This window comes from Neopsephotus bourkii, unplaced genomic scaffold (assembly GCF_033783945.1).
Source record: "Neopsephotus bourkii isolate Nb327-2 ecotype Australia unplaced genomic scaffold, CSIRO-AGI_Nbou_v1 NB_873, whole genome shotgun sequence".
NCBI lineage: Eukaryota > Metazoa > Chordata > Aves > Psittaciformes > Psittacidae > Neopsephotus > Neopsephotus bourkii.
The window spans coordinates 1,065,388-1,078,660 of record NW_026901367.1 but is presented as its reverse complement, the minus strand read 5'-3'; the positions used below and the strand labels follow the sequence as shown (position 1 = coordinate 1,078,660).

The 13,273-nt window shown below is 42.1% G+C and overlaps 1 long non-coding RNA gene across 1 annotated transcript in view; it reads right to left on the bottom strand.

Moving 5' to 3' along the window:
* LOC133214195 (uncharacterized) overlaps window positions 1-13,273 on the bottom strand; it is a 194,442-nt gene that overhangs the window by 38,318 nt on the left and 142,851 nt on the right. Inside the window, exon 5 of the long non-coding RNA XR_009726032.1 lies at window positions 6,584-6,655. This is a non-coding gene — a long non-coding RNA (uncharacterized LOC133214195). The remainder of the gene's footprint in view (window positions 1-6,583; window positions 6,656-13,273) is intronic.

The following is a 13,273-nucleotide window of genomic DNA, read 5'->3' as shown; positions in this document are numbered from 1 at the left end:
AATGGGTCAGCTGGAAAAAACATACAGATTTTCAAACAAGTTGCATTTACTTTCAATGATATCCACAAGGTTTACTGAAAAGAAGGAGGACAGAGTTCTGGTGAATGGTAACAGGCACAATCATAACCTGTGTACAGAAGCTGTGGAGACTTACTCTGGCTTTGTGGTCAAAATCTGCCTCACTGATACCAATCCCAGTAAAACAGAGCTCAGGTCAGGGCTTGCACAGAGATGACAGAAAATACAGGAATGTCCAGGAAATCTCCTGCTTCCGAGAGCCAGAGAGTAAGTTTAGATTTCTCCAGTCATAGAATCATAGAATGGTTTGGGTTGGAAAGGACTTTAAGATCATCCAGTTACAGCCCCCCTGCCATGGGCAGGGACACCTCACACTAAACCATGGCACCCAAGGCTCTGTCCAACCTGGCCTTGAACACCACCAGGGATGGAGCCTTCACAACTTCCCTGGGCAACCCATTCCAGTGCCTCAACACCCTCACAGTAAAGAACTTCTTCCTTATATCCAATCTAAATACCAAAAAAAAGTATCAAAAAAAGCTTCAGTAACTGCTTTTTTGTGAGCCGTGCGCTGTATTTATCAAAAAGGTACATGGCACATTTCCTTCCATCATATCCCACATTCTTCCTCTCTTTTCCTTCCTCGTATCCTTCCCTTCAGGAAACCTAAAGAAGATGCCATGAGCTGATGGAAGTGACAAAAGGCAACACCTCACCCTAGGGTGCAGGTAACAGAAATACGTTATGATGCTTTTTGAGTTCAGGGTGTACTTTGTGCTGCCTCTGCCTCAGATGTCACCAGCACCTTCAGAGCAAGGGCAGTATCAATTATCAATTGACTCACACAGAGGGGGAAAAAACCCAGAACCACTCTCTCTGTTCTTACACCCAAGAGCAGTTATCTTGAGCAAATAGTGCAGGGAGGCACTGAAACAAAGTCAGCAATGGACTTGAGCTGGAATCTTTTTGTTTTACCCTCTCATTGCCCCAGATACGGTGTTATAACAGCTCTTGTGCTGTGCACATCAATAGCCCTAAAGAGATGTTTTCTTTAGCATCCTGAAGGAGCAGTGAAGTTGGTTCCACATCCTATTTCTGTTGGATTGCATGACAAGCTTTACCTTTTCTATTTCTTATTCAAACATCCCCTGTGCCTTTCCACTTTAGTTTTTATTCTGATCCAGCCCTCCGCTGTCTTGACATTCAGGTGCTCTTCAAACATCCATCACTGATTTCCTTGTAATCCTTACACAAAACAGACAATATGCGAAGGAAAAGCGCCTTGCAAAGTTGCCAAAAGAGCAATTCCCATCTAATTAGGAGTTCGTACTGCTTCAGTGAAAGCAGCACAAACACTGTTAATATTCACTGCAGCTGCTTTGTCAATAACTCCCAGTGAATCCTCCAATTTATAAGAAAAATCAGGAAACCATTGGATTCTATGACACTGATAGATCTATCAGTATTCATTGCCCCTATCCTCCGCAACACAAGGCACAAATGCCAATAACTCTAACAGTCCCTTAAATGCTGAAGGATCATTATTAAAGTGTGCTTGGCATCCCTGGTCATTAATTATAATCTTGTGCACATATGCAGTGTGATTGCAGGAAATAATCAGCTTTGTCTGCCAAATTGGCAACATTTAGAAACTAATTTGTTATGACATACCATCAAAGATATTTAAACAACAAACCCAAAGCTCTGCTGCACTGCGCCCACTGTTCAAATATCAGATCACATCATTAAAGAACAGTTAACATATCCGAGGGGCGGTAATATTTATCCTTGAACCCTGGTTCAAGTGGAATTTCCAGAAAGAACAGTTATATCTTTTCTCCCTCGCAGTTCACAGGAGAGGGAACTCTCTCCAGACTGATGGAAGGATGGGGGGGAAGGGAACGACTTCGATTCCACTGCAGCCTTGCTGTCAGTCAGCAGCTATTAAACAGCCATTGAATAAATGTTTGCTAAGAGCAAAGCTTACTCAGGATTACTGCGCTCTTCGGGATGCCTGCAGATCCATTTGGAGACTTTAAACTCATATTTATCTGTCTAATTTCTTTTATAGCCCCTGCTGCCACCCTCATCCACCTCCAGTCTGGCAGCTGGGATTGAGGTAAAGGTGTGTTCTGGAGAGGGGGATGTCTCTGCTCCGAAGAGCAGAGGAGCTGCCCTCCACCTCCCGGCCCAGGGGAACCTGAGCTCCCCAGCAAACTCCTGGCTGCTAAAATGTGAACCTTCCCCACACAATGTTTCCAGTTCAACCTGTTCTAACTCCCTCTTACTATTTAGGATCCTTTCTCCTTGTTAGTTGGTTCCTTAATATTGGACAGGACAAGCCTGCAAAGCACCTGGAGGAAATAGACGGATCCCCCATAAAACCAATTTGTGCTGCTCTCTCAAGGACCAATTCCTGTTCATGCAGTAGGCAAATCCTGCAGAATGAGGACTTTTCCCTCTAAGCAGCGTGCAGTGCTCTTTGAGGAGAACCAGAGAGCTACACTGCCTATTTTCTGCTACAGGCAGCATCAAAGCTGTCCATATTTAAGCTTTAGAGCAGCAGATAAACCAGCACAGGTGCTGCAGGACTTAGGCCAGTCCTAGAGAAGGGTTAGGCTGTGCAACAGGTTGGGATCAGGTTGCTGACAGATTCTGATGCCTGTTGGGTTGAGTTGTGAATCGAGGGATTATTCTTGCCACGAAACACAGAAAGGAAGGTGCCATTTAGAGAGCAGTAGGATAAGGTGGACAAAATGACAGCAACTAAGTCAGCTTTAACACTTCCAAGACTCCAGAACAGGAACTTGCAATAGAATGTGTGAGACTATTGAAAATTCAAGGGCTTGCCAGACATGCATATCAGAGACTTACATGCATACATAATATGATTCCTTTTCTCAGATCTATGATCAGAGTATTAAAATATGCATCAAAATAAAACCAGAAATTAAATATTGAGCTATGCCTTTATCCTGGAAACAAACCTCTTCCCTTCCCCCCCTCCATAAACGAAAAGAATGGTTTAAAAATAGCATAAATATCACATATGATGTTTTTTAAAGAAAATAATTGTTTCTAAATTAAAATCTAGGTGATGCTCTTGTTAAGAGCTAAACGTGATGCTTTTCCTGAGAGCAAGAAGCTGAACTCATATATTTGCCTGCAGTCGTTACTGACACTTTTCCCTCTTCACGCTGCTTCCTTCAGTGCATTTTGTTGCTCTCTCCCCTCCTGTAGCAGGAGTCCCTCAGCCTGGTTAAAGCTGGGGATGGAAAATACAAGTAGAACAAGTGCAAAACACTTAACTGATGGGATTGCTTCTCCATTCTTACAGTAATGACTGTTTAGTCTGTGAGACGTACTTCAGCAGAATATTTTGTGTCGTTTACATGGCAATTCCCTATGCTTTTCCATGTTTTCTCAGAATCCAGCATTCCCCATTACTGAAACAGCAGTTAAGGAATCAGTTTTGTGCAAATCCATTCCTCAGAATCTCAATTGCTGTCATCAGCCACTGAACCAACAATAATATCTTTTCTTTCTTGTGGTATTTTGTAGCTTGTAACTAATTTAATAACAAAGTCTTTTAAAATGCTTGAAAAGAGCTGGTATTTTTCCTGCAGTAATTAATGTTCTATATACATTTCTGTATGGCACATTTTGGAAACATATGGGCCCCAAGGATACTTCTTGAAATTGGAGGTAATGAAATGATCTCAAATCCCCTGTCACGGAAAGATAAACTGCATCAAAAGGTACTTCAGACTAGTGATAACTATTATAGCTGTATTCTTGAAATGTTCCCATATTTTCAAAGGATAATAATCGATATGAACTTCCAGTTAGCATCTTAAAGCAAATATTTTCTCCACAACTGTATGAATTTCACTCTAGTATTAGCCTTTAACCTTTCATATGAGTAACTTGTACAGCCTTACCTTCTTCCTTTTTCATTTCATATCTGATTCTATAGGAATAGATAGGAACAAACTAGAGAATCAGAGGCTAGCCCAAACCACCCCAAAACAAGGATGCTGAAAAAGCCTATCCTTTGTTTTTGCACCATCTGTAAAGGTAAAACTTTGAGCTTCCCATTAGGACAAGCATTTAACTGAAGCTTTTCATATAAATGGTGCAAGATCACCAAAGCACCACACTGTATTGGGGGTTTACTCAGTGCTCTTTAAAAAAGCAGCTGGAGAGTTCATAATGCCTTTTAATCAGGACACATTTTACCTTGAGAAGTTCTATTACATTGTACTCCATTAAGGCCAACATTTAAATTACCCATAATAACATAGCTACAATTATTTCTTCTTTTTCTTATTTTGCTAAAAGTCATTGAGCATTCACAGAAAACACTGGCCTTGGGAACAATGTCCTTTCAAACAAACCACTTCAAATTAAATGCCCAATTAACAATGTCTTTACACTGGGAACCAACCCTAACATGGTGCGAATTAATCTAAGTCCAATGCGGCGTGATGTCGAGGTGCTGTGCCTGTAGCCACCCAGATAACTCATCACAAGGACAGCAACCACTGTTTCCTAGGTAGTTCAGTACATCAACTCCAAAAATTAACTGCCTCAAGAGAAAATACAGGAGAGGTTTGATCTTAACTGGGTTCATTTTGACATTTGCTCACAATACGGAGGGAAGCTCTAAAGGCGAGGATTGCATTGACCTTTATAGCAGAGAAACAGAAAGTGTTCCCCTTCTCAATGCCAAACCAAGGCAATGCTGTGGTGGAACAGTGTTATTATCACCTACTGTAATTCCACTGCCGAGTACGAGATGAGAAGGAGGGTGCTCTGAGGAGCCAGAAAGAGTGTATGTACAAGGACAAGCTCCTTGAGTCCCCGTCTCTCCCCTTGCCGAGGCGTTATTTCTAATACTTTAATCATTCTTGTCATTCTTTTCTGCACACACTCCAGTTGTCAGCATCCTCTTGAATTATGGAGAGGAGAACTGCATGCAAGGAGCACTCCAGCAGCAGTCACTGCCACCAAAACCAGAGGTAGCAGAACCTCTCTCATTCCCTTGAAATTTCCTTTCCCATTCATTCAAGAATCTCATTAGCCCTTTTGGCTCCTCAGAGCTCACATCCACGTGATCATCCATAGCAAACCCAGAGTTACACGTTATATTGTGCCATTCCACACTGAGAAACTACGGATGAATATACTCTGGAATTATGGCTGCAATGGGAAGTATTTCATTAATACCGCTTGGTCTGACCACATGGATGTTCTCCTGCCTAAACAGGAGATGCCAAAGAACAGTAATATTTATGGGAAATGTCAGCCTTTTTATTCTATATATTCTATATATCCTATATATCCTATATATATATGGGTTTTTTTCACTTAGAGGCTGTGATGAATCAGTGCTCCTGTTAAATTTCCTCTTTTCTTAACAATCTCATCCCTGATTGTTCCAAGCTCATCATCATCTTCTCATTTCCCTTATCCATTTTCTGTAATTCCTACAGTTGACACTAGCTGATTCCCCTTTTCCATTGCTTTTCATCTGCTTTCCCTTGTCTAAACAATACTGCTTTGTACGTTGGAAAAGCTCTTCTCCACTAGGCATTGGTGGCTTTTGAGGGATCCTACTGAAAGTTTGTATGTTTTCATAATTGCCCTTTCTGTTTTAATTCCTCTGCCTGGATTACTGGCTCAGAAGTCTTTTCAGCTTCATTAATAGCAGCCCTTTTAAAATACAATACAATATTACTGCTGAAACTTTGCTTACACGTGGCACCTGAAGTCAAGTTAGGATAAACTACACCAAACCAGACATTCTTTTGAGTTCTGTGATCACTTTGTCTGTCATTATGAGGAGTGACACAGGTGTTCAGTTCTTTATGGCACTGCATTCTTCCCTTACTTCCTTCAGACTAAACTCGTGATTTTGCTGTCTTGTTCACATATCCTAGGTGTGGAAGGAGCTGGTGACCCACTGGTAGATTATAAACCCATACGGACCTGATCATTTTGGCAAATTCATTGCACCCATCCCTTACAGCACTTGCTTCTGTTCAAGTGATAGACCCATCTTTTGTCATGGCACTCAATATCTGATGTGGCTCATGCCATTAACAATGAGGAATAACAACAGTGAAGTCAGAGAGGCTACTTTTGTGAGATGTCTTTAGTTTAACCCTTCAACATGCAACAGTCCTTCCAATAAACACCATTTCCTTTCCTTACACAATCCTTGTGTGCGACTGAATGTTCTCTAATGTGAAGGTACTGCACTAGTGCTCGTTTTACTACCCCTTGTCAATTTGAACTAGGGTTCAAGCACAATGTGATTAGCACGTCACGTGTCATTTGGCTCATGTCTCATCTCTCAGACAGACATGACAGACATTATGAAGAGTTATCACACACATATCCCAACTTGTCCTGCTTAAATAAGGAAGAAAATTAGAACTCAGCATCCCACTCTTTTAATACTGATGCTGCCAGTAAGTTACCCTTGGAAAGATAATACTTATCTCAAAAGTTCATGAGGCTGTTGGGAGAATTATTTACTTGCTATGCTAAAATTAATTACCTGAAGTGCTGCATAATGGACTGGGAATGTTTTCCTCATTGTCATCATCATGAAGTATCCTTCATTTGTCTGCTGTAGAAAGCAAGTATGTGGAAAAAATAAGATGAGCATTCTTCACAGCCTGTACAACTTTCCACATGTGGAAATAGAAGTTATTCTTCTCCACAAGCAAAACGTCCTTCCAAAAAGACTTACAAAATGGGAATATGTTTGTTTCTCCCAAATGCTGAAGGGTAGTCTGAAGGTGAAAATAGAGCATACTCTCCCTATAGCTACCAGTACTTCTGTATGGGCTCCAGTACCTAGTTAGTACAAGTCACACTAAATTAGCTGCTCCATTTCAGTATAACATATATGAAATGCTTGTATATTAAAAATCCAGAATTTTAAGTCTCTGTCTTGCTCCAGGAATCCTAATGCCTATTTCTTAGATCCTTGGGGAAATTAGGAAGCGACTAGACAAGTTAATGCTTTGAAGCTGTAATTTAAAAGGTTTTTTTAAAGAAACTCTTTTTTTCTCCTACAGAACTTGGCATATTTTAAACAGAAATTGTAATAATAATTATGGATATATTGACCTCTTTGTACTCTTAGGCTCTGGCCACTCAAGTGAAGTCGATTTTAACCAGCTCCCTGTAGGTTTCTGTCAGCTTCCCATGTTTCTGTGCTGTGGCACTTCCTGCATTTATCTTGCAGGTTGCTTAAAGCTCTCTTAAGATTTGATTCACTAAAGAAACACTTTCCCAGATCATTTGCCACATGCTCTGAAGGACTGAATGGGTATCAGACACTGAGCTGATTGCAGGCCTGTCTGTAAAGCACTGTGCTTCTCCTTGGGGCTCTATGAGCAGAGCTCGTTGTGGCTTGCTGGGGTGATGATGGGAGCCCCAGTGCAGGGAAGGGTTCAGGATTTTAACTGTGCTGTTTAATTTTTCCCTTCAACAATGGGAGCTGTTGGAACAAGTCCAGAGGAGGCCACGAGGATGCTCAGGGGCTGCAGCACCTCCTGTATGAAGAGAGGCTGAGAAAGTTGGGGCTGTTCAGCCCGGAGAAGAGAAGCTGCATGGAGACCTCATAGCAGCCTTCCAGTATCTGAAGGGGGCTATAAGGATGCTGGAGAGGGACTCTTCATTAGGGACAGTAGTGATAGGACGAGGGGTGATGGGTTCAAACTGAAACGGGAAGTTTAGATTGGATATAAGAAAGAAGTTCTTCCCTGTGAGGGTGCTGAGGCATTGGAACTGGGTGCCTAAGGAAGTTGTGAATGTTCCACCCCTGACAGTGTTCAAGGCCAGGCTAGAAAGAGCCTTGGGCGACATGGTCTTGTGTGAGGCATCCCTGCCTGTGGCATTGGATTGGAACTGGATGATCTTAAGGTCCTTTCCAACCCAAACCATTCTATGATTCTGTGACATCTGCAGTATGATTTGCACTATTGGCCTCACTGGTATAACTCTCTGATGCTGCTGAGACTTTGAACGCGCCAGAAGTCCCTACCCAAATCTGTCTGACAGCAATGAAGAGCCTGAAATCAGCTGTGAGGCTTTGTATCAGGTCCAAAAGGTGTGATTTTGAGAAAAATGAAGTGCCACAGGTATGCCTCTCTTTCTTCTTTACCTTTTGGCTAGGAAACATTCTGTCTTAGCCTGTAGCTGGAGCTATACAGAATGAGTTTAAATACAAAACCAAGAACCAGTTTCTATACCCTGGAAATAAGTCCATTTGCTGCAATGTACGGCTCACCTCTAAGGATCCGGCATGTTTTTCCTGGATAAACCCAACCAAAAAGGAAAGATGTGAGTAAATGTGGGAATAGATCATGGATTTGATGCTTGTGTCAGTCTAACTGATGCAATTGAGATTTCTTCCACTGAAATCCCACACTCGGACTGTCAATGTCAGATAAAGAGCTCACATTACTTTCAAGTATAAGAACATAGTTCACAATAAAATACACTTTGGATTGAAAAACTGCACTTATGTCCAGGCTCAACCACACAGAAATGAGCTCCTTAATGCTCTATCACTGATCTGAATGTCAGTTCTCTACACAAGTTATCCCCATTTAAGTCAATAGATTTACCACAATAAAAGAGAAGCGTCATCCCAGAGGCCCCACTATGTTTACATATATAAAGACAGAGAAAGAAAGACTGACTGAATGTACTTTTCTTATCCCCTTTCTATCCCGTTACATATATGCAGAGGTATGTAATAGCTTTCAAATTCATTTTACAATGAATTGTCTTGGCAAACAAGGCAGTTGTCTCTGTGCACAGAGGTGTGGAGTTTGCTGCATCCAATACAAAAGATGGCCACAAAACCCTGCAGTCTTATGGGACATTCAGAATCTCTTTTAAAATAAACATGTCTCCTAACTCAAAAGATGCAATTTACATACAAATATATTTCCCCAAATATCCCCCTGCTTCCTAAAAGCAGAGGATACAATTATTTCAATGGATGCACTGTTGCGTGCCTTAATCATAACACGCTTTACAAAAGTGAAGTTGGAATTTAAAGACAATCTAGATACACTTGACTATCTACAAAGATAATGAAGTAGTATCTTTATTGTTAACATTGCTGCCTAAAATGAGATGTTTGGTGATTCAGACCTTCTATACAAAGAGCCTATAGCTCAGTCATGTAAAACTGGTTCAATTGAAGTAGCACTGACATAACTATTTAGCTGCTTCGATGCTTTGAGTCCTGCAAATGCAGAGACACGGAACACCTTGAAATGAATCTTGATGCTTCTTTTTGTTCCTTGGCAGGATTGCTATCTTTTCATGTTCAGTGCCAGACATAAAACTTCCCGGACCCCTGATGATGAGAACAGTAACAAATGATGACAAGCTGATGTGAAAGAAATTGTTTCTAGCACTTCAGGACAGTTCACTTGGCTTAACATCACAACACAGGTCTAGAAAAGTCATGATTTACAGCAAGAAAGCAAGTTTTTGACTCCTTAGTGCATGGAAGAGAGCTCTGCTTATACTGTAAATAAGAAGTTTTTCTCATTATTATCATGAAAGGATGAAATGTCCTTACAAAGAAAAACTGAAGTGGTGAAAGGAAGTTTTTAAATGGGGTCTCCTGTGGCATGTCTTACTAACCATCTTGAGAAGCCTTTCCAAACACATCCCCACACACATGTACATACATGTATATGTGCATACCTACACATATACACAAGTTTCTGACTCTTGCTAGTAATATTATGCTAGGTGTCACAAGAACACAAAGCACTTTGAAGAGTGCTTGTTAAGTGCAATGTAGGGCAATGCACAGTATGTGATTACATACAAACAGGAAAGAGCTAAAAAACCCACTGTGATGGTAGTGGTCAGCTTGCTGGGCAGAGGTCTCTGCACACCAGCTGCCTAGTTGCTGTTAAATTTATGCCTAACCCCCTGTCACAACAGAGCTTTAAGACAGGATTTAAAGGAGAATAATAAAATAGACCTGCAAATGTGTAAGAATTCTTCTCCAGCATGATACTGAATTAGCATAAAGTACTTTCCATACACCAGAAACTGTCTTCATCTACTTACCATTCTCATGTGAGCATGAGAACATCACTGAACCTCAGAGAACCATTAGTAATAGTAGTAGTAAAGATGCTGGATGCATAAAAATTAAATGCTGAATACCAACAATGACAGCAAAATGGCACAGAACTGACAACTCCAGGTCTTCATTGCTGATGCTCTCACTTCTGATGATGCTGAACCTGCTGTCAGTAGGTTTTTTCACTGATTTAAGCCTTGATGATGCTTAACAACTGATTCCTGAAAGCTGTCATTGGTAATATCTGGGGACATACTCAACAAAAGCAAAAGGAAACACCATTCCTGGTTGGAACGGTCTCGGAATACTGCCGCAAAGATGTCACCGCAAAACATCAGTCCTCCCTTCACAGTAACAGGACATTCCTCTGGGAAAAGATTTGGTAAGCAATAGAGAGGACTTTGTGAAGCGGTTTAATGTGATAGTGCTTGATAAGAAAGAAACAAGACAAAGGGCTGTTGAGTCTCTTGGTTCAGCTCATGTTGAGCAAAAGGAAGTGCCTAGGACCAACAGAACTGCTCACAGCAGAAGCTAGTGCACATATTAAGAAGGCAGAGAAAGGCCAGGACAAGCTCTTAGTGCTCACTGGATGAGGAACAAGGGTCATGTCAGCGACACTTTACTGTTAAACACATCACTGGGAGCTCAAAAAGCAGCCTCTTTGAAGCCTTCCGGAACAGCTGAGCTGGGAAGCTTCAGGCCTTGAGCTTGAACCAGAAAGCAGGACACTGATTCACTGCATGAACTACAGTCCTCTATGCCGCGTAATCAATAGGGTCCTTGAAAACACTTTTAACTTCATCTACTCTCAACTCACACTGAGCTTCAGATATTTCTTCTAGCCACAGATAGTTCTTGGGGTGACAAATCTAGACCTCCTTGGTAGAACCCAACTGCCTCTCCACCAGCATGCATGGATGGCTTCCTGAGGTACCCAGTGAAAAGGTTATCCTGGGTTTCTTCCCAGCCTCATCTTTGGAACACTTCAGCCAAAGCTGTTCAAAAGTTTGAGCTTAAAGGAGACAGCTGGAGCAGAGAACTTCTGCTCCAGTGGTTCAGGTTTGGCAAAGCTGTGAGCAACTGGAAGCAGGTCACTGCTACACTTGCTTCTTTGGCACTGCTCCTGTTCCCAGCTGAAGCAGGCGCCATCCACACATTCCTGGTGTTCCCAGCACTCCTCCTTTCCTCCTCATCTGATAAAAAATAAGAGCAATGAGTGACCTAAAAAGCAGTGGGTAGATGCAAACATCAGTTTGAAATGCAGCTGCTGAGAAATGAGAACATGTATTTAGAAGTCAGATACTTTACACTGAAGCACAAAACATTTTGACTTCTGTTTCAATACAGGCAGATTTCACTCTAGTGATCAGCTACCCTGTGCCTGGACTTCAGTACTGCAAGCCTTCTATCTAATCCCATTCATTTCTATTTGTTCCTTTTACTAATATTGCCCTTTTTAATCTCTCTTCATTTGGAAGCACCAGCCCTCCCAATACCTTTAACCATCCTCATTGCACTTTCATTGAAATCAATGGGGCTTTGCAAATTACCATTGTACAGCTGACTCCATTATGCCCATTACAGATTTAAAAACATGATGACAAGAAGCTAATCTGTAGGCACAACTCCCTCTCTTCTGCTGTAAATAACTCAGCCATATAATTTTTTAAATCCTGAAGTGCCTAAATTATAGCCTAACAACACGCAGAATTTCATCTTCCAATAAGTCTACAGGGGTTTTTTGTCGCTAAGATAATGCAGCACTTTTCACAGACTCAGCTAAACTGCGATCGCCTTTGTTTGTTTTGTCTTGTTTCTTGTTTAAAAATGGATAAAGGCATGTCAGGCCAATTGAATTGAAATAGAATGTTCAGAGACTAAGAAGTGAAGTGACAGAGTTTCAGTTCCCCGTGATGTCAACGGGAGAACTAACAACTCAGCATCCCTGCACAGCCCTTCGAAACAGGGGCTGACAAACTCCTTATCACAGTAAAAACCCTGTTTCCCCATATTAGTACCATGCCTGTGCCACCAAGGAGGGAAATAGGGGAGTATCACCCATCAGAGACTGGTTTCACCATGGGACATCTCCAAGGAGCCAGATCTCCTGGCTAGGGCCTTCCTCCAGGCAATACTATCCAGATGAAGAAGGAAGAGCAAGCGGGTCCTCCAGCACCCTGTGGCTACCTGACCCCACCTCAGGAGCTGCAAATGCCTTGAGCTGATGCTATTCTTCCAGCTGCACTTTCCAACCCCTTCAATGCTGAACTGCAGTGAGCAGATGCAAGACAACAAAGGAGAAATGAAACCCCACAGCTGCTGTGCTCTGTGCCACTGATTTCAGGGACTTTCTGGTGGCAGCAGCCTATGGCAGGGTTATTTGTGCCCTGGAGCAGGTGTGAGGAAGTGGAGGACAAAATGCAAGTGAAACACAGGGACAGGAAAAGTGTGGGAGCACAGACAAGATGCTGTTCCCTTTCCTGTGGTTATTCAGCAGAGAGCTCAGAGAAACACAGTGGAGTATGAAGCTGGGATGGCCAAATCCATCTGAATACATAGGAGGAATCCTAGAGCTGGCTCCTCCCAGCACGCTGAGCCTTGCATTGCCACCGCTAAAGCCACACAAAGCAGAGTGTGCAGGGGACACCAACGTGGGGCTATGGGCACCAAGGACACATCTCATAGCTCCCAGGTCCACTGAGGAGCCTTGGGACATGCCCCATGAGACCACTCTCACTTGGGCAGCAAAACCCTCCCGTGAGCAGCCAGACAAGATGCTGCAGAAGGAATAAAGCAGTTTTTCCCCAGATAGCTTTCCTCCTCCTGTGGGTGGGGATGATTTAGCCCATTGTGCAGTCTCCGCCGCTGTGTAATTTATATTCACTGGGGTGCCAGAACTGCACAGTCTCCTCTAAATATAAGCAATTAACTCCCATTAGCATTAGTGGGAATCACTCAGGAGACTATTCCCCATTATTGATTATCTCGGGTTTGTACTAGCTCAGAAAAATGTACAAAGAAAAGAAAATCACATAGTTAGTGGCTTTGGCTAAGTTAAGGCAGGCAAATTAGATTCATTATCATTCTTGAGCTAAACAGTGGGGCTTATTAGAATGT